Source organism: Dipodomys spectabilis, unplaced genomic scaffold (genome assembly GCF_019054845.1).
Source record: "Dipodomys spectabilis isolate Male_0828 unplaced genomic scaffold, ASM1905484v1 ptg000295l, whole genome shotgun sequence".
Lineage (NCBI taxonomy): Eukaryota > Metazoa > Chordata > Mammalia > Rodentia > Heteromyidae > Dipodomys > Dipodomys spectabilis.
In genome coordinates this window covers 5287972-5314198 of record NW_024870972.1, presented here as the reverse complement: position 1 = coordinate 5314198, position 26227 = coordinate 5287972, and the positions used below count along the sequence as shown (strand labels likewise).

The window sequence follows — 26227 nt, the reverse complement described above, 5'->3', positions numbered from 1 at the left end:
TGATGACAGGCATGAGTCAACAGTGCGTGGCTTGTTTTTAATATTGTTTAACAAACTGCTTATTCACAGACTGTGTCTCCAGTTTCCCACCTAATCATCAGAAATCTTTAGCCCCCATTTCCTTATCTACTAAGTAAAGAGGAGTGTAATGGTATGATTTCCAGGCTGGAAACAGAGAGATCTGTTTAGCCAAAAGCAAGCCTGAAAAAACGTGTCTTCTGGATCTCCAGTGAGTCCTCCTCCTCTCTTGGGGCTCACCAAGCTCAACTGACACATTCCCGGAGAAACCTGATCTCCTTGAACAAAAGAAAATCTCCCCTCCCCCACTTCTTATGGTTTTTGTGTGTGTGTGAGTCTGTGTGAGTGTGTGTGTGTATGTGCATGCACGCACTTACAGCTAGCACGCTATTACTTGAGCCACAGCTCCATTGATGGCGTGCGTGCACGTGTGTGTGTGTGTGTGTGTGAGAGTGTGTGTATGTATGCTTATTTGGAGATAAGAGTCTTTTGGACTTTCTTGTCTAGACCAGGTTCAAACCAAGATCCTCCAACCAGAGGTTCCTGAGTAGTTAGGATTACAGGCATGAGCCACCACACCCTGCTGTGTGTACTTTTAACACTGGCTTGCTTACTCAAGGACACACCATTAATGGCTGCTGTGTAACACTTGACATTGGGCTTTCCCATTGGGCTGTAAGCCTCACGAGGAGGACCATGTGCACATTTTGCTATTTCTTGTTTGGTTTTAGTAGCCTTTATTTTTTACAGCAATTTTAAGTTCCCAACCAAATGGAGAAGGTACTTAAATGTTTTGTATTCCTCTACCCCTCCGCCCACACACACTCATGAAAGCATGCATGCTAACATTGATGAAAGCTACTTCTGGTCTTTTCTGTGATCAATTGAAGAGACTCACTGACTTTCCTGCTCTGGCAGGCTTTGAACCCTGATCCTCAGATCTCAGCCTCCTGAGTAGCTAAGATTACAGGCTTGAGCCACTAACACTGGGTGTCTGTGAGATTCTTATCTCACTACATTATTAACTACACTACTTAACATGTTATTATCCAGAGCTTTATAGTGAACATTTGGGTTCACACTTAGTGTTGTGCATTCATTGGCTTTGGACAATTGTGTAATGACATGTTCACCATTGCAGAATTGTATAGAGTTTCACTGCCCTAAAAGAAAAATTCTTTGCAGACAGGTGGTTGTGGCTCTCACATATAATTCCCAGTGGGACTGGCTTACACCTGTAATCCCAGCTACTAGTCCAAAGCTAGCCCAGTCAGGAAAGTTTGTAAGACAGATGTCTCTAATTAAACACCAAAAAACCAGACAGGGCTCTGAGTTCAAGCCCCATGATCAACAACAACAACAAAAAAAATCCTTTCTATTCTTCTCTCTTTATTCCTCTTCCTCCTTCCCAAACCCTACCTGTGGCAACCACTGATCTTTTTATGGGGTACATAACTTTTTTTGCTGGCTATCTAACTTTCCTTTTATGGCATATCATACTTATTTTAAGCAAGCCAATGTTAAAAGTACACACACACTTTTAAGAATTAGTATCATTTATTTACAAATTGCATTTAGGGTTCTACTTGTGTGTGTGTGTGTGTGTGTGCAGGCATGCATGTGCATGTCCACCAGTCCTGGAGCTTGAACTCAGATTCAAGCTCAGGTCTTCGAGCTTTTTTTGTTCAAGGCTATCACTCTATTCTACCACTTGAGCCACAGCTCCATTTCTGGTATTTTTGGTGGTTAATTGGTTATAAGCATCTCCCATACTTCCTGTTTAAGTTGGCCTCAAACCATGATCCTCAGATCTCAGCCCTTTGTTTAGCTAGTTATAGGCATAAGGTGCAAGGTCCCAGCCCTTTCAAGTCTTTTTTTTTCTTTTTTGGACAGTCCTGGGGCTTAAAATTGGGGCCTGGCCACTGTCCCTGAGCCTCTCTGTGCTCAAGGCTAGTGCTCTACCACTTGAGCTATATAGCACCACTTCTGGTCTTTTCTATATGTATGGTACTGAGGAATTGAACCCAGGGCTTCATGCATGCTAGGCAGGCACTATACCACTGAGCCACATTCGCAGCCCTCTTTCAAGTCTTCTTATTTAAACTTCTGGGGCACAGTCTTGCAAAGCAGGATGGGAGTAAAAGGGTGAGACAGAGAACACCACTCTAGAGTCTGTATTTAGTGGCATTTTAGCTCCTACTTTGAATAAAAATAAGAGACTTTCAGGGTATGCATTTGAAATGACCTTCAGGGAATTGCCTCTCGGTCTCCTGGAGTCTACTTTGTTATTTCCACAATACAATGCCAATTAAATCAACCAAACCTGCCAACTGTAAAGGGAAATTATTCCATCAAGACACTGCAAGAGGGGCTGGGAAGGTGGCTCATAATAGAGTGCTTGCTTTGCATGTATGAGGTCCTGGGCTCTATTCCTCAATACCAAATAAGCAGAAAAAGCTGGAAGTGGCACTGCTCAAATGGTAGAGCGCTAGCCTTGAGCTGAAGAACTGAGGGACAGTGCCCAGGCCCAGAGTTCAGGCCCCATGACTGACCAAGAAAAAAGATACTGTAAGATGCCTCAAGGAGGCTAGTCCTTGAAAAAGCAAACAGAGAAGGCTACAAATCTCAAAAAATAGACTGTGTCTTTTGGGTAGGTACATCAACCAGTAGAATCAGCTTCAGACATTAGGTACATAAAGGCCTGTTGGCCCTATCACAGAATTGTCAGAACTTAGAAAAAAGAGTGTTGCCTGTTAAATTACTTTTCATTTCAGTATGAGGAAGAACAAAGTACAAATTAAAGATAGATGTGGAGTGCCAGTCAAAAGGATCTTCCTAGCAATCTGAATTACTTTAAGGGTGTCTCCCTTCCATGGGCATCCCTATAAATGAGGGAGTTGGATACTATGCAGGACCCAGTACTGCATGTTAGAATCTCGTAAGGACTTAAAAACCCCTGGATATAGGACTGGGAAGGTTGAACCACCTTAGAGTGCTTGCCTCGCATGAATGAAGTCCTGGGTTTGATTCCTTAGTATTATGTAAATATAAAGCCAAAAGTGGCACTGTGGTTCAAGTGGTAGATCACTAGCCTTGAGCAAAAAGAAGCTTGACAGTGCCCAGTCCCTGAGTTCAAGCCCCAGGACTGGCAAAAAAAAGCCAAAAATCCTGGGTGTTAAGCCGGGTGCTGGTGGCTTAACTCATACCTGTAATCCTAGCTACTCAGGGGACAGGGAACTGAGGATGGTGTATCAAAGCTAGCCAGGACAGGGAAACCTCTGAGACTCTTACCTTCATTTAACCAGCAGATAACCAGAAGTGGAGGTGTGGCTCAAATGGGTGAGTGCTAGCCTTGAGCACAAAAGCTAATGGACAGTGCCTAAGCCCTGAGTTCAAGCCCTAGTACCAGCACACACAAAACAAAACAAATCTTAGTTGTTCACCCTCTATACCAGGCCGATAAGTCAATAAGGCTGGAACTTGACCCAGCCATCACCTAGTGATTTCTCTCGATAGTTATTTTGAGAGGCCACTGTTCCACCAATGTTTTTCTTTTTTTTATTTTAATTTTTATTCTTTGTGAACATACTATACAGAGGGGTTACAATTACATGGGCAAGATAATGAGTACATTTCTTATCAAGCATTGCAGCCTCCCCCTTTGTTTACCCTTCACATTTCTGAGCTTTAAAACACCACTAGGCCTTCTCATTTAAGCAGTAGATCAGCTGACATTCCACTAGGTGGCACCTTCCAGCAAACTTCTGTGGGACCAGAGAGATCTTGCTCTGGCTCAAATGTCAAAGGATATACAGAAAGCAGGGCATGGTGGTCTTTGCTGGTAATAAGGGGTCTGCCGTGGATGAAAAGATTGAATTTGTTGGATAGCAACTGGCTGGTGAGTGTAGGAGCCACAGAAAGATAAGACTGTTTCTTGTTCGAAACTGTGGCCAGGAAAGGAGATAGCTCCAATCTAATCAGAACTGACTCCATTCTCTACTTCTGGCTTAGCCAATCAGAACATTCTATTCTTTTGCTACAGGGATCAGTCCAGAGGGGAGCATCTGGGCTCCAGAAGGCAAATATGAAACAAGAGGTGCAATTCTGCAGGTGTTATGTAGACTAAGTCAAGGAAATAGTGGCCTCTCCAGTCAGATGAGACAGCATTGGATGTAACTCCCCTTGTGAGGCTTATCCAGGACATCTTGCTTAGGCTCAGACAGACCATACAGAATTCCTCCATGAGCTTCTTTGTTTTGTTTTCCTGTTGGGTTCAGCCTTTGAGGCAGGGGGAAGTAGTGGGGGGGGGCTGTCAGGGCCAGGGTTTCTTGTGGTGCCCAGGAGCCCCGTGGGAACTAACACTGTTGCAGAAAGCATGATGGAATGGTGTGTTCAGGGAAAACTTGATGCCAGCAGAAACCTGCTGGTTTGTGTGTTTGCCCTGTTGTGTTTACACAGGATTGTGAAAGATAACAGGACATCAGGAAGTTCATGACATTACCCTAGTGATTAGTGTAAAGACCTATTCTTTTTTTTTTTTTTGTAAGGGGCTTGAACTCAGTACCTGGGTGCTGTTCCTGAGCCCCTTTGTGCTCAAGGCTAGTGCTTACCACTTGAGCCACAGCACTACTTCTGGTTTTTGAGTGGTTAATTTGAGAGAAATGTCTCACTGGGACTTTTTCCTGGGCTGGCTTTGAACCATGATCCTCAGATCTCAGCCTCCTGAGTAGCTAGGATTACAGGCATGAGCCACTGATGCCTGGCTGAAGACCTGTCCCTGAGTAACCCTAATCCATACTGCTTCCTGATATCCTGTTATTTACCTCTTGAATCTGCCCTTTGATCATAAACTGAGACTACTTCAAGCTAACACATCCTCCCTGACCCATTAAAAGCAGAGGACAGAAGCTCAAGTGTTCTATCCCAGATTCCCCTCATCTCTCCCTTGACAAATGCATGCACAGAAGTCTTTTCTACTGTCATTGGACACAATGGGCTCAGAGCCACAGTAAAGTGATGTTCTGTTGGTGGTGGTTTGTTTTTTCTCCAGATCTCTATCTAGAATTGTGCCACGGGTTGGCTTTGTCCACAAGCAATGCCCCAGATCCTCTCACACAACCTTCTTGAAACTACCTTGTCTCTGGGTTTCCATCACTGCCCTTCCCAGCACCTGACAGTTCTAGGGCTGAGCAGCCCATACTGTTTCTAGTCTAATGTGACTACATTATCCCTTGTAATCACCCCTACCTTATCCTGTTGTTCTACTCAGTTCTCCTCAAACTTTCCAGAGTGAGAATACCAAGCCCCTAATTTTTTCTGAGAAAAAGTCAGAGGAAAGTGGAGCTGAGAGGTGACCCAGTTCAACCCCTGACATTATCTGTGTCTTTACTCCAACTGAGCTCCCACACAAAAATTACCTAATAATGCTGATTTTTTTATTGCCTTATAAATGGAAATTTATAATTCCCCTTTAGGCCTGCTCTAGGAGACATATTTCAGATGTCTGCAGAAAGAATTCCTGGTTGGCACCCTGTTCTAAAATGGCTATTTAGCTTTGTGGCTAGTATGCTTTGTGGGCTGGCCTCCAACTCCTCTATGGGCTAGACGTTGACCTACGATCTGCCTGACTGGGATCAGAAGGTGGAGGATGAGCTGAGCCATTTTGACTTTCTCAGACTCTGAGGTCAAAGAACACACAGGAAAGACGGAAGCACTTACAGATATAACCTCACTAATTCCCACCAAATCCTAGGTAGGTTCTATTCTTATTTCCATTTTCCAGATGAGAAAACTTAATCAGCCATCCCCTTTCACACTTATTTACTCATCTATTCAACACATATTTAATAACTTACCATGCCTGGCATTGGTGTGCGCGCCTGTAATCCTAAACTACTTGGGAAGCTGAGATCTGAGGACCGAGGTTCAAAGCCAGCCTGGGCAGAATAATCCATTGAACTCATCTCCAATCACTGCCAAAATATCAGAAATGGAACTGTGGCTCAAGTGGTAGAGAGCCAGTATCGAGCAGAAAAAGCCAAGTGAAAGAAGCAAGGCCCTAGCACAAAAACAAACAAAAAAGGTTCTTTTTCCACAAACCAACCTATCACACACCAGGCTCTTTAGCAGGTGCTAGGATTCAATGATGGGCAGGCAAATGGATCCCAGTCTCACATAAGTCAATCCATGTATAACAATTGTGTTAGGTAGCAGCAAGGGAAAAAGTCATTATGGCTGTTAGGAGCAGATCTAGTATTAGAACTCAGTACTGCTGGAATCTAAGTTCAATATTCAGGAAAAGTTCCATTATGCTAACTCACTTGGGCTGTTCACCAAGGGAGACACTGGTTCGTTTAGCCAATGACCCTCTTGTCCCTTGTTACTGAATATTCTCTCTCTCTTGCTCTCTCTCATGCTCTCTCTCTCTCTCTCCCTCTCCCTCTCTCTCTCTCTCTCTCTCTCTCTCTCTCTCTCTCTCTCTCTCTCTCTCTCTCTCTCTCTCTCTCTCTCTCTCTCTCCTACCCCCTAAGCAAAAGGCAGACAGTGCAGTATGCTTCGAACATGCATTCTGGCTTCAGCTTCAAGTTTGAATAGCAATTTTCAGTGCATTGGGCTACACTTTGCTTTTCTTATATAAACCATCCTGGAGATCACACCATATACATACAGATTTTCCTATTCTTTTCTTCCAACTGTGAAATTTTCCATGATGTGCGTGAATTTCAGATAATGGATAGATTATGTGGAATCGTTTTCAGCCGGGCTAATTAAAATTATACCAGAATCAGTAGTTTTGTTTTCATCCTGTTCTGTAACACGGAAGTAAATCTTTTTCATCTTTTTGATTGGGCTAGTCTTGAGGCTTGAACTGAGGGCCATGAGCTTTTATGTTCATGGTTAACAATCTACCACTTGAACCATACCTCCACTTTTCTAAGGTTTTTGTTAGTTAAATGGAAATAAGAGTCTCATAGACTTTCTTACCCTAAGCTGGCTTCCAACCACAATCCTCACATCTCAGCCTCTTGAGTAGCTAGGATTTCAGGCATGAGCCATTTTAAAACATGTATTTAATATAAACATTTACACTTCCTAACCCAACACCAATGGTTCATATCTGTATCTTAACGTCTCAGGAGCTTGAGATCTGGAGGGTTGGTGTTCAAATCCAGCTCAGGCAGATAAGTCCACAAGAAGCCCATCTCTAATTAGAGGCAAAAATGCTGGACTAGAAACATGACTCAAGTGTTAGAGTACCAGCCATCAGCAAGTGAGCTAAGCAAGAACAAGAGGCCCTAAGTTCATAAACCCATCATCTACAAGTTTTCTTTTGCCAGTCCTGGGCCTCAGGACCTGGGTACTGTCATTGAGCCTCTTTGTGCTCAAGGCTGATGCTCTACCACTTGAGCTACATCATGACTTATGGCTTTTTGTGAGAAGTTTATTAGAGATAAGAGTCTTAGAGACTTTTCCAGCCTGAGCTAGCTTTGAATTTTTATCCTCAGATTCTCAGCTTCCTGAGTAGCTAGGATTATAGTTGTGAGCCACCGGTGCCCGGCAACAATTCTAACTTCTCTTAAAATTTCCAAGATCTCCTGGATGCCAGTGGCCCACACCATAATCCTAGCTACTCAGGAGGCTGAGATATAGGACAGAAGTTTGAAGCCAGCCAGGGCAAGACAGTCTATGAGACTCTTATCTCTAGTTAACCACAAATAAGCCAGCAGTAAATCTGTAGTTCAAGTGGTAGAGTGTTACCTTTGAGTAAAAACGCTTAGGGATAGAGTCCAGGACTTGAGTTCAAGCCTGAGGACCAGCACATAAATATGCAAGATCTGGGCAATTCTAGGCCCACTGTCCTTAATGGTAATTACAAGCTGAGGCAGGGGTCATCAGAGTCTTGACTTTAGAAGTTTAAGCTGGTGAAATTCCATTATGAATATATGAAGGCTTCATAAATTTACAGATGCTAAGGGAAGATTGGAACCCATAAAAGTGACTGAGTCCACAGGCCCTTGTAGCCTCAAGTAGAAAAGGAAGAGAAAGCAAGAGATGATGACTTCTAAACAGTCTCAGATTGGGGAAGGACAGGGGTTATTTGAAAGTTGGCTCTGTGCACCAACAGCCAGTTCCAGACTCTGACCACACCACCAACTTATGCCGAAGGAAGGGGCTAGACACAGCAGTCCGACAGACTTGATAGCATCCCAGTACTATTTCTGTATGACCATGGCCTTGTCTTGTCACCTCTCTGAGCCTCCTGTCTGGTCTACAGAGCAGGGAAGAATGAAAACATTAGGAGAAAATGGAGCAATGCTTAATTCTGTTTTCTCCACCTCTCCGCACCCTCCATCTCATCCACCAGGCCACATATTTTGAGATTTAAGCTCAGACATCCTTGAGCATGCTGACTTGTAGTGGCTTCCCAGAATTTGCACACAGGCCCACATCATGCTCCATGCTTATCTTCACAGCACAGGCCCATCACTGGCCTGCGTAGGAGAATGGCAGATCTCTGTTCCCTACAGTGGTCACAAAGTTCTTATCTTCTGAGCCCTAGCACCTGATGGCTCTGTCTCTCCATGATGGATCCCACAGTGGACATGGAGACCAAAGGGACCCACCACCACAGGCAGTGGTCACGGAGACCTGGCTGTGAGCAAGGGGAAGGGAGGAGGAGGTCTCTAATTGCCCTCCCACCCAGGCAGGGGTGGAAGGCAAATACCACAGGGGTGACCACGAGGGCTCAATCTGGCTATTGTAGGGCACAAAGGCAGGCATAGCCCAGGGACACTCCTCCAGCTGCCCTCAGGCTTATGGCACCATAGTGTTCTCTGAGAAACAGAGAATCTGGTAATAAGTATGGATTGGCTGCCAACAGGATGACCATTGTTATTCATTTGAGGAATGAAATGCCATTTATTCTTTTAATAATAATAACAACAACAACAATAATAAATCACTCATACACTTTCCCGGTATTGTTTCCTTTAGCATGTCCTGGGGCTTGAACTTAGAACCTGTGTTGCCAGGTTCAGCTGTGGGTCAAGTTCTCTTGCATCAGCATATGGCAAAGGAAGTTCAGGCACCTGTTCCAAGCCCGGACTTCAAGCCATAGGACTGGGGAAGAGAACAAGCCCTGGGACTGGAAACAACAAACAAACAAACAAAAAACTTAGTTTTTGAGTTCTCCTCACCATTTTTTGGCCAGTCCTGGAATTTGAACTCAGGGTCTGGGTTATCTCATTCAGCTGTGTGTCAAGTGCTACTGTGTCAGCCTGAGACAAAGTAAATTTAAACACCATTCCCAGGCCCATGACTTCAAGGCACCAAAATAAATAAATAATGAATTTTTAAAAAGCAACCTTAAAGTGTTTGTTGAGACCTCCTTGCTGTTCTTTTACTTTTTCTTTTCCTATTTCCTTTTCTTTTTCTTTTGGATTCCTGGGATTTGAACTTAGGTCTGGGTTTCCTGTTTCAGTTGTATGTCAAGTGGTAGAGCATCAGTCTTGAGCAAAAAAAAAAAAAAAAAAGTCAGGCACACCCGCCAGGACCAAGCTGCAGCGGTTTTCTCTCCTGGCCCCTGTGACTGCCAGTTCTGATGCCTCTTTACCATGCAGAGTGAGTCCAGGAAGAAGCCGGAAAAGGGGGAGAAACTGGACTGCCTGGTATAGATTCCCCACGAGCAGGGTTTCTTCAGTTATTGGCGTGGCAATTTGTGAATGTTATCAGGTATTTTCTAACATAAGCTCTAAATTTTGCTTTCAAGGACAAATACAAACAGCTTTTCATGTCGGGAGTTAATAAAGAAAAACATTTCTGGAGGTGGTTTTTGGCAAATCCGGCTTCTGGTGGAGCTGCTGGAGCAATATCCTTTTGTGTAGTATTTCCACTGGATTTTGCCCAAACCCGTTTAGGTGTTGATATTGGAAAAGGTCCTGAAGAGAGACAGTTCAAGGGTTTAGGTGACTGTATTATGAAAATCGCAAAATCAGAAGGAATTATTGGCTTATACCAAGGATTTGGTGTTTCAGTTCAGGGCATTATTGTGTACCGAGCCTCTTACTTTGGAGCTTATGATACAGTTAAGGGCTTGTTACCCAAACCAAAGGAAACCCCATTTCTTGTCTCCTTTATCTTTGCTCAAATTGTGACTACATGCTCTGGAATACTCTCTTATCCCTTTGACACAGTTAGAAGACGTATGATGATGCAGAGTGGTGAGTCTCAGTGGCAAAATAAAGGAACCTTAGACTGCTTTATGAAAATATACCAACATGAGGGAATTGGTGCATTTTTTCGTGGGGCCTTTTCCAACATCCTTCGAGGTACAGGGGTGTTTTGGTGTTAGTGTTATATGACAAATTTAAAGAATTCCTTAATATTGATATTGTACGTAGTTCATCAGGAGTTTGAAAAATGAATGCATTTAAGTTATTAGGCATAGAAACCACACTTATGTGATAGTGTACTTTGATGGTGTATTTTGATAGTGCTAATTGTTTAATAAAGCATAAGCTTTTCAATAATTTAAATATTAAAAATCAGATAAATGTGAATTTCCCTTCTACTTGCACTCAGACATTTCAGTGAGAAATTTTACTTTTATGTAGTATATGGTTGCTGTTAATTTAAAATTCTTTTCTTACATGTATGATAAAAATTAAATTATATAATGCTGAAATCTAAAAAAAAAAAAGTCAGGCACAGTCCCCAGGCCCTCACTTTATGACCCATGACTGGCAAAGGGGGAAAAACATAAAGCAAACATAGAAAGTTTGTTGAGACCTCCTGGCCATTGTTTTCTGCCAGTCCTAGGGCTTGAATTCAGGGCCTCAGTTGCCCAGTTCATCTTTGGGACAAGTGGTAGTGTGCCAGCCTAGGGCTAAGAAAACTCAGGCAGTTCCCAGGTCAAGACCCAAGACTGGGAAAGAGAAAATGCTTCAGGACTTGGAAGGGGGCGAAATATGTAAAGCTTTTATTGTGACCTCCACACCGTTCATTTTACATTCCTGGGATTTGAACCTAGGGCCTGGGTTGCCCAGTTCAGATGTAGTTGAAATGGTAGAATGCCAGCATAGGGCAAACAAATCTCAGGCACATTTCCCAGGCCCAAATTCAAACCCAAGGCCTGGCCAAACAAAAATAAACAAACAAAAGAAACACAAAAAAAACTTATTGGACGTCCCTCTATCCTCTTTCTTTTCATTTTTCTTTTTCTTTTTTTATTGCAATTCCTGATATTTGAACTCAGGGTCTGAGTTGAATTTGTTGGGGTTGTCTGTGATGTGGAAGAGAGAGTGCTGGACTTGAGCAAAAGAAGCTCTGAGTTCAAGCTCTGGGACTGGCCAAAACAAAACAACAACAACAAAAAAAACCCCACAAAAACTTTGTTATGATCTGCCCTACATTCTCTTTCTCTTTTTTCTTTCCTTTTTTCTTTCTTTCTGTTTTTGCTACTCCTGGGATTTGAGCACAGGGTCTGAGTTACGCTGTTCAGGGTCTGAGTTGCATTTTTCCCTCAGTGTTTTCACTCCATGGTAGCGCTCTAAAATTTGAGCCACAGCTCTACTTCTGGCTTGGGCTAGCTGTTTGGAGACATGCTTTCTGTGGCCTTTCCTCCTTCCAAGGCTGGACTCCCACTGAGATCTTCCTGATCTCAGCTTCCTGAGGGAGCTAGAAGGAGCACCACTGCCCCATAAATGACAAAACAAAACAAAAGCACAAAAAGTTTGTTGGGACTTCCGCTCCATGTTCCTCTTTTTTCATTTTCTCTTTATTTTTGTGCCAATCCTGAGACATGAGCACCAGTGCTCCACATACAAAAACATACAAAAAATATGAATGAGACTCGAGGAGAAAACAAATGAACACCCCTCTGTCCAGCAGACTCCATCCATCTAGAGTTCATACACACATGTCCAGAAAGATACTCTAGTTTGTAAATTAGAAGATGATTGCCAGGGAGAGTGAGGTATTTGGATGTTAAATAGATTTTAATTTAATATGGAAGAGATTGTGCACTCTCTACAGCTAAAAGGAATTGTAAATGTCAGTCTAGAGCCAGGTTACTATGAAAAACTTTTCCTGAGGTTTGGAAGGTACTGTCAAGCAGGGAGGGCACTAATATATAATCTTAATAATATAAAGTTATCAAATTAATATATGTTATATATTATATAAAATATAATAATTATCAAATAATACTAAATATATATTTATGTATAGCAAAATACATAAATATATTTAATAAAACTAAGTATATTATAATATAATATAAATGTATACAATATAATTATATAAAATATATTAAACTATGTCATATATTAATTAATACACATTAATATGCTTAATGTAATATTAATATATGTTATATATTTAAAGTCTGATTTTGTTGCCAGAGCAATACTAAAAACCTAGACAGCTGCAAGGCACAAGCAAATTATATTAGACCTCTGATACTTTTATTTTGTGTGTATTTCTCTTCATTATTTTATTGGATTAACTTTTGGCATTGAATGTCTCTTATATGACTAAAAGATATGTTTCATAAAATCTCATTTTCTGGCATTTTGAATGGTGCCTGTTTCTCAGACTAATTGAGCTATATATACTAGTTTCTTCATGTTAATAAAACCATGGAATGGGACAAACACTAGGAGGTTTATTTTAGCACCTTTAGAACAGTATAATCATACTAAAGCTGAATATGATTTGTACTAATATTCCTAAGATGATACTTTTTCATATCTAATTCAGTATATATTATATAATATACATATAGTATGCAGAATCATTCTCAATTTAGTGACTATTGCCAGGAGCCTATGTAAATTTAATAGCTTTTTAAATAACCCCCAATTACATCAAAACATTTTATCTTACTTTACAAGCTCACTCAATCCCTTGTACATAGTAGAGTGTTTTTGTACACAATCACACATTCATTTAGGTTCTGGATTTATGGGAAATGTATTAGACCAATATAAAATCCTCATGAATTAATAAACTTATTTTTATCAATAGTAGGGTTGGAACTCAAGGTCTCAGATTTGCTTGGCTTGTTTGAATGGCACTCTAATACTTGAGCCATGCTTCTAGTCTGGCATTTTACTGGTTACTTAGACATGGAATCTCATCTTTTCCTGCCCTGGATGGCCGTGAGCTGATGATTTAATTGAACAAATTAATAGTGGCCAATGAACATTCTGAAACTGCAGAGTAGTACCAGATTTGAACAGGCCCCTCTGGCTTGAGGTTATCTGTTCCCTTACTTTGTGTCACATCCTCCAGGATTTGCAGAAACAGAGTCCAGGGACTATAGACTGCTGTTTTCTTTTTTTTTTTTTTTTTTTAGACTGCTGTTTTCATGCAGAATTATGGGTGAATACCCAACTGATGCAGACATAAGGAGTGACAGAAGCTAATGGCTAGATGTAAGATGAAGGAATGTGAGAAGAGGACAGGTTGCAGAGATAAATATAAGAAACCCATTACCCTCCTCTATAGATAGAGCCCTCAGGACTCTCTCCCTTCTGGGCCCTCAAGCCTTCATGTGGTCAATGTTTCCCAGTCACCCAGTTGAATCTGGATCCTGTGTCAATGAATGATGACTGGAAACTTCAACTGAATGACAAGAATTTCCAGTGGATTCTTTTTTATTTTAATGCCAATGACAAAGAACGTAAGTATTACAAAGCTTTCCCATGTCAATTAAAATATACAATATATTATACATGTACATGGAATAGATATGTAATATATGGAGTAGATATGCAATAGCTATGTAATAGGCATGTGATAGATAGGCAATATATATTTGTAATATTAAATGTAATATACGTTTAATATATATTAATTTATATATGTCCTTATTGTACCATATGAAGTCTCTGATATTCAGTAACATGTTAAATTCAAATAAAGGCATTACCCCATATGGTTATGGTTTTTATACATTATGATTCATATGAAATTGAGTTTGAGCAACAGCTCTAGGTTGGGCCCCTACATGGGTAGGACTTTTCTCCAGTAGAAACTCTGTGGGTTTGAGTAAGGTTCCTACAGAGATAAAAAGCTCTGACACTGTAAATATTTATAGGGAAATTCCAAGATGAATGTTTCTCATATTTCCATACTTAGGGAGAGATATAGCACTCTGCATAGCTGGCAGTACCTCCATGAGCCACCAGAGCCTTTGGAATCCTTGAAGAAGCATCATTGGCTCATCATCGCCCATAATGAAATTTTTATTGGGTTCAGTTCCCTAGTTCTGTTAGACTCTTGAGTTATATTTAGAAGTTCATTTGAACTTTGGAATATAGTCTCACACAGGCAGGATAAGTGCATGGAACTTTTCCTGCCACAGGATGAGACAGAATTGAAGGATTCTTCTCAAAACAGAGGACTGGGTAAACTATAGCTTGGAGTACAAAGAAGCATGTATCTCCTGGCCTTCAGTGGCCACTTACACTCATCCATACTCATTGGCCCAGATGGAGACGTTTGTTGCATAGTTGTACCCAAGTGGCCTTTTTGTCTGCTGTTCAAACAATGAGTCAGACTTCCTTCTACAGCCTGGGGTACAGAGAAACTCTCAGGCTAAATGGGGAATAGTTAGGGGAGCCCTGGAACATTCACTGTCTTGAAAGCATTCTTTGTCATATAAAATAATTATATTGCAAGTATATTTCCTAGCTTAGTACCTTTCATCATAGGTACTACTCAGGAGCTTCACCAGTAAAAATACATCCATTTATACAAAAAGACATAGAGTTATTGCCATTTTTTGCAGGTCATGGGGCTTAAACACTTGGCCTTGGCAATGTCCCTCAGCTCCTTTGGCTCAAGGATAACACTCTACCACTTGAGCCACCGCCCCACACCTGTTTTTTTCTGGGATCCATTGGAAATGAGTGTCACAGACTTTGCTGCCCCAGCTGGATTTGAACCTGGATTCTCCACATCTCAGCCTCTTGAGAAGCTAGGATTACAGGTGGGAGCCACTGGCACCTGGATTTCTTTTCTTCTTTTTTAATTTTGAAAATCTGAATGCTTTATAGTGTCATTCCAATGTTTTGAATTCATAAATAAACTACCCCATGTTTTTTATAGCTACTTTCTCTGAGAAGGATTTTTCTCACCTCATCTTTCACTTTGGTAATTGTTTTCAAACAAAATGGGAGAAATGACTGTCACAGGAATTGGGAGAAATGTCAGTACAACTTGCCAATTCTGTCCCATAGTATCAATTTGCAGCCCATTTACTGTCTCAGGACAAGAGGATTGAAAGCTGGAGTGGTCTTCATTCTATTATATCATTCCTTCTGCCTGTAAAATGATCTAATAGTTGTCATTTGTGCCTCCAACCTTAAGTATCTAGAATATGATAGAGGCATCTTCATGTTTCTATTTTTCTCTAATCTTTGTCAAGATTTAGACAAAGATTTGTACAGAGCAGCTCTTCAGTGAATCCCTTGGAAAAAGCTACTTTAAGAGTCCTCAGAAAGAGCACAGCCTAGAGGCTGTCTTCCCTATGCTCTGTGAGGTCATGGGTCAGTCTCTGTTGTTGGCCATTATTGAAGATAGTCACAGGAATGTCCTTGGTCATACAGTCAGGTTACAGAGCTCAGCAGGACTTAGCTGACATCAGAAAACTGTGGCCCAGATTCTAGTGATCTTTCCTTTACACTGCCTTACTTAAACTACCTATTTTGTCTTAACAAATTGCTCTGCCCATTGGCCACAGACATGACAGGTGTCCATTTGCTGTTTTGTGTTGTTGTTGTTATTTTTTGTTTTTTTTGGTCACTAGTGGGACTTGAACTCTGGGCTTGGGCACTGTCCCTGTGCTCTTCAGCTCAAGGCGAGTGCTCTACCGTTTGAGCCACAGTGCCACTTCCAGTTTTCTAGTAGTTTATTGGAGATAAGAGTCTCACAGACTTTCCTGCCCGGGCTGGCTTTGAACCATGATCCTCAGATCTCAGCCTGCTGAGTAGCTAGGATTACAGGCATGAGCCACCCCGCCCAGCTCCATTTGCTGTTTTGAATATCCTATGCTGTCATTCTGGTTTGCCTTTTAGATCTTTTATGTCAGCATGGATGATGTCAGAGGATAATAACTTGGATATTCCAAACAAATAGAGAAACTGCTGTAGCTCAGGTGGTAGAGCACCAGTTTTGTGTGAGAAAGCTGAGCAAGAGTTTTAGGCCTGAAGTTCAAGACTCAGTATGGGGAAAAAAGAATATAAATGCATTATTGGAAACAAAAGCTTCCCCCCCCCCTCCTTTTTAGGTCAGCAGAAAACTAGGTGTAAGGCAGGGAACCTTTTAAATACTAAACCATACACCATTTTTAAAATTATTATTATTTTTTGGGGGGCGGGTACGTTCATGGGGCCTGAACTCTAGGCCTAGGCGCTGTCCCTTAGCTCTTCAGCTCAAGGCTAGCACTCCACCACTTGAGCCACAGCGCCACTTCCGGCTTTTTTTTCTGCTTATGTGGTGCTAAGGAATCGAACCCAGGGCCTCAAGCATGCAAGGCAAACTCTCTATCACTGAGCCACCTTCCCAGCCAACACCTTTATTTTTTAAAGAAATGTTTCTTCAGTTAATAAGTTACCTTCTCAAAAGATTTTCATAGCTGTTAGGTCAGTCTCGGCAGATGTGATATAACCTAGATAACATGTAATCTAAGATACATTGCAAGAAAGGCACATAATTGACTTTTTTTTTTTGGTTGGTGGTGGGGCTTTTGGCTGTCCCTCGGCTCTTCAGCTCAAGGATAGCGTTCTGCCACTTGAGCCACAGTGCAACTTCCTGTTTCTGAGTGGTTTTTTGGAGATATGAGTCTCCTGCCCAGGCTAGATTTGAACTGTGATCCTCAGCTCTCAGCCTCCTGAGTAGTTAGGATTATAGGCGTGAGCCATGGGCACCAGGCTTATAACACTTTTTTTTTAAATTTATGGTGCAAGGGTTTGGACTCAGTCTTGTGTTTGCTCAACTTATTTGCTTGGCTAGTACTCTACCCCTTGAGCCATGTCTCCAGTCAGTTTTTTTGTTGCTTATTTTAGAGATGGAGTCTTGTGGACTTTACTGCATGCACTGAACCACAATCCTGTAATTCTCATTTTACTGAATAGCTAAGATTATAGGCATGCTGTGTTTTTTTTTCTTTCTTTTTATATCCCAGACTTTGGCAGTAATCCTTAAAAGCAAAATAATTAAACAGCCAGCTGAGAGGCTGTGGCTTATGCCTATAATCCTAGTATTCAGGAGGTTAAGATCTGAGGATCGAGGTTTGAAGCCAGCTGGGGGTATAACAGTCCCTGTGAGACTCTTATCTCCAATGAACCACTCAAAATCTGGAAGTGGTGCTATAGTTTAAAGTGGTAGAGTTCTACCCTTGAGCAAAAGAGCTCAGGGACAGCACCCAAGCCTGAGTTCAAACCCCATGACCGACAAAAAAAGTCAAGCAAATTAGCTAAATAGGAAGAAATTATTTATTATTTTACTTTGGTATATGTTCCAAATTAATATATGATAAATATGCGGTGTATATGTATAATATTAAATGTAATATGTGTAATTATATTCATTTATATATGTGCTTATTGTACTGTATGCAGTCTCTGATGTTGAATAATGTTAAATTCAAATAAAGGCATTACCACATCAGTTACATGGTTATGAGTTTTCTCCCTTATGATTCATATGAAATTGAGTTTGAGCAACAGTTATAGAACTGTTCCTACAACTTGGCCTAGAACTCTGAGTCAATATTCACCTCCTTGTTAAGTTAGTAGCTAATTGGGTTTTGATTTCTTCTTCATTTTTGATAGTTGTTCTTGGAATAGAGCCCTTCTTCTCATTTAATATTATTTTGAACCTTACAGATCTGTATCAGTAGCATAGAAAATGACCAGAGATAATGGATATAATCTCATTGTGTTCTGAAATGTGTTTTATGAAGTAAGTTATGTCATGTGGATTTGATTTTTTCTTTTTTCTTTTTTTTTTTTTTTTGCTGGTCCTGGGGCTTGATCTCAGGTTCTGTATCTGTCCCTGAGCTTTTTTTGCTCAAGGTGAACATTCTAACAGTTAAGTCATAAATGCCATTTCCATTTTCTCTAAGAGTCTCATGGAGTTTTCTGCCTGGGCTGGCTTTGAACCACGATTCTCAAATCTGGCTAGCAGGTGAGAATCACTGGCACTTGGCTGGATATTTTGTGTCCTTTTTATTCTTTGGTAGTGGTAAGGTTTGAACTCAGGGCTCTGGCTTGCTACACAAGTGCTCTACCACTTCTCCCATGCTTTTAGCCCTTATTCCTTTATTAATAGACCATTTGATTTCTCCATTCCCATATCATTTCCAGATATGGTATTGTGCTTTTTTTTCAGTTGTGGGGGCTAAATTCTGGGCCTGGGAGATATCCCTCAGCACTTCAGCTCAAGGCTAGCTTGCTACCAGTTCAGCCACAGCTCCACTTCTGGCTTTTTCTGCTTATTTGGTGCTGAGGAATTGAACCCAGGGCCTCATGCATGAAAGGCAAGCACTCTACCACTGAGCCACCTTCCTAACCCCGTATTGTGCTTTTTACCTGGGCTGGCTTTTGCCCATGATCCTACCTACTTCTCCCATGTAGCCTGTAAGAGACTTGTGCCACTGTGCCCAACTTGCTCTTTAATATAAGTGTCTCATTAACTGTTTTCTGCTTGCAGAAAACAAGTGTATCATGCCACAATATTTCTATCATCAGCTCTATATATTTGTTAATTGAGAATGAATTATAAAATGTTGCCTGATTAATTAAGTCCTGGCAGAAAATGGTTTTAGTGATAATTTGTAAACATTTCCTATCAGAGAATACTCTTTCTCTCCAACTCCACTTTTTAGGGTTTAGGGGAAATCATACTATAGTGCTAGAATTTGAAGATATAATCCTTTGGTACACCTGCAAGAATGTTGTTGTATTCAAAATAGAACTTGGCCAGTCAGGAAAACATTATTACTTAAGTAAAAGTCAGGCCTTGTGAAAGCTTCAAAAAAGATTAATTAGACTTTGCCAGAGAATCACGCAGGCATCCAGGTACAGAGAACAAAGAATGGTTTACTGCCAGGAAGAAAGAGATTAAGAAATGTATCCAGAGCTGGGTGCCTGGTGGCTCACAGCTATAAACCTAGCTATTCAGGAGGCTGAGATCTGAGGACCACGGTTCAAAGCCAGTCCGTGAGACTCTTCCTTCAATAAACCACTCAGAAAACTGGAAGTGGAGCTGTGGCTCAATTGGTAGAGTGCTAGCCTTGAGCTGAAGAGCTGAGGGACAGCACCCAGGCCCCCACCCCCCAACAACAACAACCAAAAGAAAGAAAGAAAGAAAGAAATATATCCAGGCTGGGCACTGATAGCTCACATCTGTTAATCTTAGCTATTCAGGAGGCTGAGATCTAAGGCTCATACTTCAAAGCCAGCTTGGGCAGGAAAGTCCATGTTAGATTATTAGACTTTCCTGGAAAAACAATGCAGACATCCAGGTACAGAGAATAAAGGAAGGTTTATTGCCAGGAAAGGGGCCAGCAAGAACCCTTCTCACAGGGGAGAAGTGAGAAGCAGCACCAGCTATTGTCTGTGGTGACCTATATAACCTAGGAGGTTTAGGAGGGGCTAGAAGGGGATAAGAGGCAGAGACCTTGGTGTGGAAGTGTGGGCCAGGGGCTTCATCATGGCAGACTAGGATTTATGGCTGCTTTCCAAATAGTAGATAAGGGGTCCTGCACTGCCCAGACTTGTCACTCTAAGGGGCTCATGTTGCCTTATGTGGTGGTAGCTGCCGCAGAGAAGTGCCATCCCAAGGTTAAAAGAGTTGGAAGTTGATTATTTACTGCCTTTACTACAAGAGTCTGGTATTGCCTAGGAAATGAGCATGCTAAGCTGTGGAGAAGGGAAGGAGTGGACTAAGCTATGGAAAGGGAGCTCATTTCACTAACACATTGGGTTAGGAAAAGTTAAATACTCCGTTAAAAATTAATTGAAGCTGGAAAGAGTGGCACACACCTGTAATACCTGAGGATCGAGGCCAGCCTGGGCAGGAAAATCCTTGAGACTTTTCTTTTTTGGTCAGTTGTGGGGCTTGAACTTTGTGCCTGGGAATTGCCTTGAGCTCTTCAGCACAATGTGAGTGCTCTACCACTTGAGCCACAGCACCGCATCTGGTGTGGGATAATGGAAAATAAGAGTCTCATGGACTTTCTTGCCTGGACTGACTTTGAACCATGATCCTCAGATCTCAGCTTCCTGAGTAACTAGGATTACAGGCATGAGTCACTAGCTCTTGGCTTTGAGACTTATGTCCAATTAAGCACCCTCAAATAAGCCAGAAATGTGGCAGTGTCTCAGGTGATAGAACACAATCTCTGAGCAAAAAGTCTCAGAGACAGGGCCGAGACACTGAGTACAAATCCCAGGACCACCCCCCTCACACACACACACAAGAAAATATTTGAATATTGTCCATTATAAGCCTAAACATTTAAGTATCCAAATCTTCACTTGACATTCTGAGTTCTCTGCAGATCATAGCAATCTTTTTGCCTTTTATCTAGAATTCAATGAATGAAGGACCTCCCCTTACATCCAGTACAGAGACTATTTCTAAATGTGGGTATGTTCTGGCCAGAAGTTAAGGCAGATGTCATGCCATTCTGTAGGGAATTTGATGACTGAATTAGTTTTTAATTGATGCTGTTCTGAATTACCACAGACTTAATAGGCTCAAAACAATGCAAACATATTATCTCATAGTCTATGTTGGTCAGAAATCCTACATGAGTTTCCTAAAAAACAACTAATCTGGGCTATAGCACCACTCTGTTAATAATATATTATTCATTAATCCCAGTGATAATGTTTAAATAGCATAGTTTGAGCCTGGGGGCAGAATCCAAGCTCAGTCAATTTGCTTTCTGAATCTAATTCCCTGTGGGTGAGGGGTGGGGGAGAGAGCTTCCCACAAAGTTCTTGTTTCCTTGCTGGCTTGAAGCTTGGTGCCACCCTTAGTTCTAGAAGCCTCTCCTGTCCTTGCACATAAGTTCCTGTATCAGGAACTTATGTCAGGAACTACCTTGTCAAAACATGGCAAACAGTTCTCAGGGCTGCACTTCTCTCCTTCCTCTCCTGCCACATTTGACTGACTGCTGTTGTCCTCTGCTTTGCAAGTTTCATGTGAATGCATCAGGCCATCTTTTTTGTTCTGGTGATGTCCTGGTGTAAATCAGCATTTGTTTTCCAGAGAATGATTTCAAAGTCAACAAATGCAGAACATACTTCATCCACCCTCACATTTTTATCCATCAATTTTCTATCCTCAAGAAAAGGTTTATCACCATAACCCATCTAAAAAAGCCCTATAGGAAGATGTCAAATGATAGACAACAGAAAGCTTATATTGGTGAGAAACTCTAAACCTGTTAAGACTGAGGCAAAGCTTTTAAGCACCTTTCAGACCTTCCTATACAACATCAAATTCATACTAGTGAGAAAGCCTGCAACTGTAAGATGGACAAAGCCTTTTCTAACTAAGGAAGCATTAAAGAACAGAAGCCATTGATCCTGGAGCTGCCCTCTAAATACATAACCTTAAAGCCTCTTTATCTTACTACAAACATTCCTCACCCCTACAGAGTTCCTGTGGGATAGAATTCCTATACATGTAAAGAGCAAAGCCCTGAATAGTTACTCAGCCTCCCTTTAATAGAATTTATAGTGGATAAAAACCATAGCAAAGTAAATAATGTGCTAAAGTCTTTATTCAACTTCCACATTTTATACAACCACAGAGAATTCATATTGTACAATAAACGCATGCAAGGTATTAATGTGGAAAATCTTTGCTCAAAAGACAGGCCTCGTGGGAAGGGATGACTGGAAAAACTGGGAGAGTGAAAGGGTAGTGATAACATTGTCCAAAAAGAAATAGATTCATGCCAGGTACTGGTAGCTAACAGTTGTCATACTAGCTACTCAGGAAGCTGATATTGATGATCATGGTTCAAAGCTACCCTGGCACAGAAGTCTGTGAGTCTGTGAGACTTTCATCTCCAATTGACCACTAGAAAACCAGAAGTGGCCCTGTGGCTTAAGTGGTATAGCACTCGCCTTGAGCTGAAGAGCTGAGGGACAAGATCCAAGGCCAGAGCTCAGGCCCCACAACTGTCAAAAATCAATCAATTAATATATATATATATGTATATATATATATATATTATATAAGAATTATTAGTAGAGAAAAATCCTATAAAAATGTAGCACATTATTCAACTGTTACCTAAAATGTACCAGACAGTGTTTGTTATCATATTATAACTAAGGCTATCTTTCCATGTACTAGAGTGAATAGTGATAAATTATTTCTGAAATATATATATATTATATATATATATATTATACATATATATATAATATATATATATATATATATATATATATAAATTCTAGAAGTAGAGTTAAAATTGTCATTCATCTTGAAAACTTGGAGAAAGTACACATAAAATGGTTCAAGGACCTCAGGAGGAAAGAAAGGATCACTTCTCAGTGCTGAGGCCTTAGGCAGTGTGCCTGGCTGCCAGCATAAACTTCACACAACCACAGGTCAGCCAGACTGTCTCTCAGCCTAAGGTACCAGAGTCAAGTGGGCAGAGCCAGGATTCTAATTTAAGTACATGGAGACAGCAGAGAAAGGGCCCTGCTCGTCTAATTGGAGTGGGAAATTACATTGAGAATGTTCACCTGGCTCCCTCCCACCAATTCCAATGGTTTATAGGGTCAAAGAAGGAAAATGTACTAGCACAGTTAGAGGACTTTCAAATCTGACTCACAGTAAAACACCAATTCTCAAAGGCCAGAGAGTAGGGCCCTTGTAGGCTTCCGCTCTAGTGAACTACCTCACTATTGTTAACCTAATGATACCCTGAGGCTTTCTCAGAACCTGAGGGAGGCATTTTTAATTAAAGTCATTACTTGAACAGGCTGAGAAAAAGCCTGACTTCTTGTGTAACTCTGTAACAAATTTTTCAGTTGCCTGCTAATGCTGTCCTTGTAACCAATTAAGTTTCTTTTACAGCCTGCTTCTGTTTTGAACCTGAAATTCTGCCCCCTAATCTTGCAGACCTAGATCTCTGCACCCATTCTGCCTTTGTGAAACGTCTCTATTCTTTTTTTTTGGGGGGGGGGGTCTGGTTGTGGGGCCTGAACTCTGGGCCTGGGCGCTGTCCCTCACCTCTTCCGCTGAAGGCTAGTACTCTACCATTTGAGCCACAGCGCCTCTTCCGGCTTTTTTCTTTTTGCTTATGTGGTGCTGAGGAATCTAACCCAGGGCCTCATGCATGCAAAGCAAACACTCTACCACTTAGCCATCTTCCTAGCCCAACTTCTCTATTCTTGAAACAAACTTTTACATTGAAGATTTCTTCCTGATAACACAGCTATGGGATGGATCCTGAGAACTTCATTTGAACCCAGGGTTGGTTAATGATGTCTCTTTTATGCTTCTAGATGATTAAGAAGTCTAATAACATTTAAAGTACAAGTAACTTCTTATCACATAAGACTTAGGAAGCACATTTCTGACCTTTCAGTTTGACCTTTCAGAACCCTGAAGGACAAAAGGTTATCATCCTAGAGGCTGAGAGGCTGGGCAGACGGATTTGCTGCACTTAACCCCTTTGCTGCACTTAATTCTGGCTCAAATCCTAGTCTATTTCCTAGCTTGGTGCACTTAATCCTAGCTACTCAGGAGCTGGACCTCTGCTTCTGGACCTCTGCTTCTGGACCTCTGCCTTTAGTTCAAGGAACCATGCACTGGCCATGGTCAGCCCTGCCAGTGTATTGGCATAGGTGACTTAGCCAAGATTTGTCGTAGGCCTGTCCAGTCCTTATGTCAGAGGTCTACATAAGCACACATTTTCCACTATTTACTTTTTTTTACTTTGATCTCTGTTTTGTTTTGCTTTGTGCCACTGCAGGAACTTGAACTCAGAGCACTGTCCTTTCCCTTTCTCCTAAAAGCCACTACTTTACTATTGAACCACAGCTTCACTTCAGGCCTTTTGGTAGTTCATGGAGTGTCTCATGAACTTTCCTGTCCAGGCTGATTCCTAATGGTGATCCTAAGCTCTCCTTCCCCACCCCTGAAGAGCTAAAATGACAGGTAAAAGCCCCTGGGGCCAGGCGCTGGTGGTTCACACCTGTAATCCTAGCTACTCAGGAGGCTGAGTTCTGAGGATTGTGGTTCAAAGCCAGCCCGGACAAGAAAGTCTGCGGGATTCTCATCTCCAGGTAACCACCAGAAAACCAGAAGTGGCTCACGTGGTTGAGCACTAGCCAGGAGCTGAAGAGCTGAGGGAGAACTCCCAGGCCTAGAGTTCAAGCCTCATGACCGACAAAAAGAAAAAAAAGCCCCTGGGGCCTGGCTATCTTGTCTATGTTCATCAATATGTCTGTCTCTTCACATAACCATTAACCCAGGTAACTTTCAAATTCTTCTTTACAAATTGCATTTCATAAATATTTGGTAGAATTCATCAAGAAGTCAAATGTGGGCCACAGTACTTCTGTTTTTAAAAGGATATCATGCATTAGTAATTAAAGCCACCCATATGTTCTGAAATTTCTGAAGTCAGTTTTTGTAACCTCTAGATATTTTTCCATGGTGTTTAATGTTTGGAGCTATTGGTGTTGTTTGTAGGATACCCAATGATGGTATGTCGTTCTTCATTCCCGTTCTTCATACTAGTTTCTCTTAATGTCTTTCTCATTTTTGATAATGAGCTTATTTTAGGCCTTGTTAACTATTTACACCACCTCTCGATCCCTACCACCTGCCTAACTAGGGCTTGAACTTATGACCTGAGTGCTGTCCCTCAGCTTCTTCATTCAAGGATAGCACTCTACCACTTGGTCCACAACTCCACTTCAAGCTTTCTGTGGTTAATTAGATGAGTCTCATTGAATTTCCTGCTCAGTCTGGTGTCAAACATGTCATATCTTAGCCTCCTGAGTATCTAGGATTGCAGGCATGAGCCACTGCCACCCAGTTACAAAGTCCTATTCATGACAGTGCCCATATAGAGATGTTGTTTAAACAACCGCAGATGGGAGCCTTTAAGTCTGAAACTTCAGGTGTTCATTGGGAATCATCCCTCATGCAGTGGGCATAGGGGTCTGGCCCTACTCATTGCCTCAAATCCCAGACCCAATGGGCAGTGAGAGGCTTGGGAGGTTACCACTGAAGTCACAAGTGTCTGTGTGAGAGGCCCAATGTATTCCTGGTCTGTGCAGTTGTTGATGTGTGAAGGGGAAGTAGACCCAGAATGTGGAAAGTAGTTGACAATGCTGTGACCAGGCATGTGTTCGTAGGATGGACACAGGGTCAGTAGGTCCAGCAGACACAATCTGAATGTCCTTAGCATGGCTGATGTGCATGGTCTGTGGTACCAAACTGAGAGCTGACAGCACTGTCCCCTCAGAAGGGTGGCCCAAGGAAGACAACTCAGGAAGAGTGGGGATGGAATGGAGCTATTTCCAGGAAGCCAGGTGGTGTCTTGGAGGCTGAGGTGTGTCCATGAATCATGGGTGGCCACTCAGCTGCACACAGGCATGCCCTAGCAAAGCACTTGCCACTATCCCTCCCACCACTATTATTTCCTCTTTCCCTTTCCCACTTGAATGTGCTATACCCAAGTCCCAGAGACCCTCCAACGACCACCGAGAGACCAGGCAACCAAACTGCAAAAGGTAAGGTTTATTCAACAAGCCAAGGCTCAGGCCTCGTCCCGTACCCCCAGACGCAGCAGAGGAAGGGAGGGGGTCCCGAGCAACTGTACAGCTGGGCCTATAAAGGCAAAAACCACAAAATTACAGCAATGCTATGGTTTAGGGACAAGTTCAATTCTGATTGGTCAGGACCAGGTGTCCGCTTGAGCCATCAAGGCAGACAACTCTTGTGTTTAATCTTCTGCTGACTGGGTCGCAAAACCATCCTGTTCTCGGGTGTTCTGTAATCTTTAAATAACAGTTCTCAAAAATTTTGCACAAACATGTTATTGTTCATCTCATTTTTGCAACCTTTGCAACATTAACTTGGAACAGGAATTAAAGACTGACACAAGTCAACTTTAGAAGCTATCACAATATGGCTTTAGTTTGGTTCTTAC

General features: G+C 41.7%; 1 pseudogene; it reads left to right on the top strand.

Moving 5' to 3' along the window:
• Positions 1 to 9632: 9632 nt before the first annotated feature.
• Positions 9633 to 10434, top strand: LOC122126983 (annotated as a pseudogene).
• The last annotated feature ends 15793 nt before the right edge of the window (positions 10435 to 26227 follow it).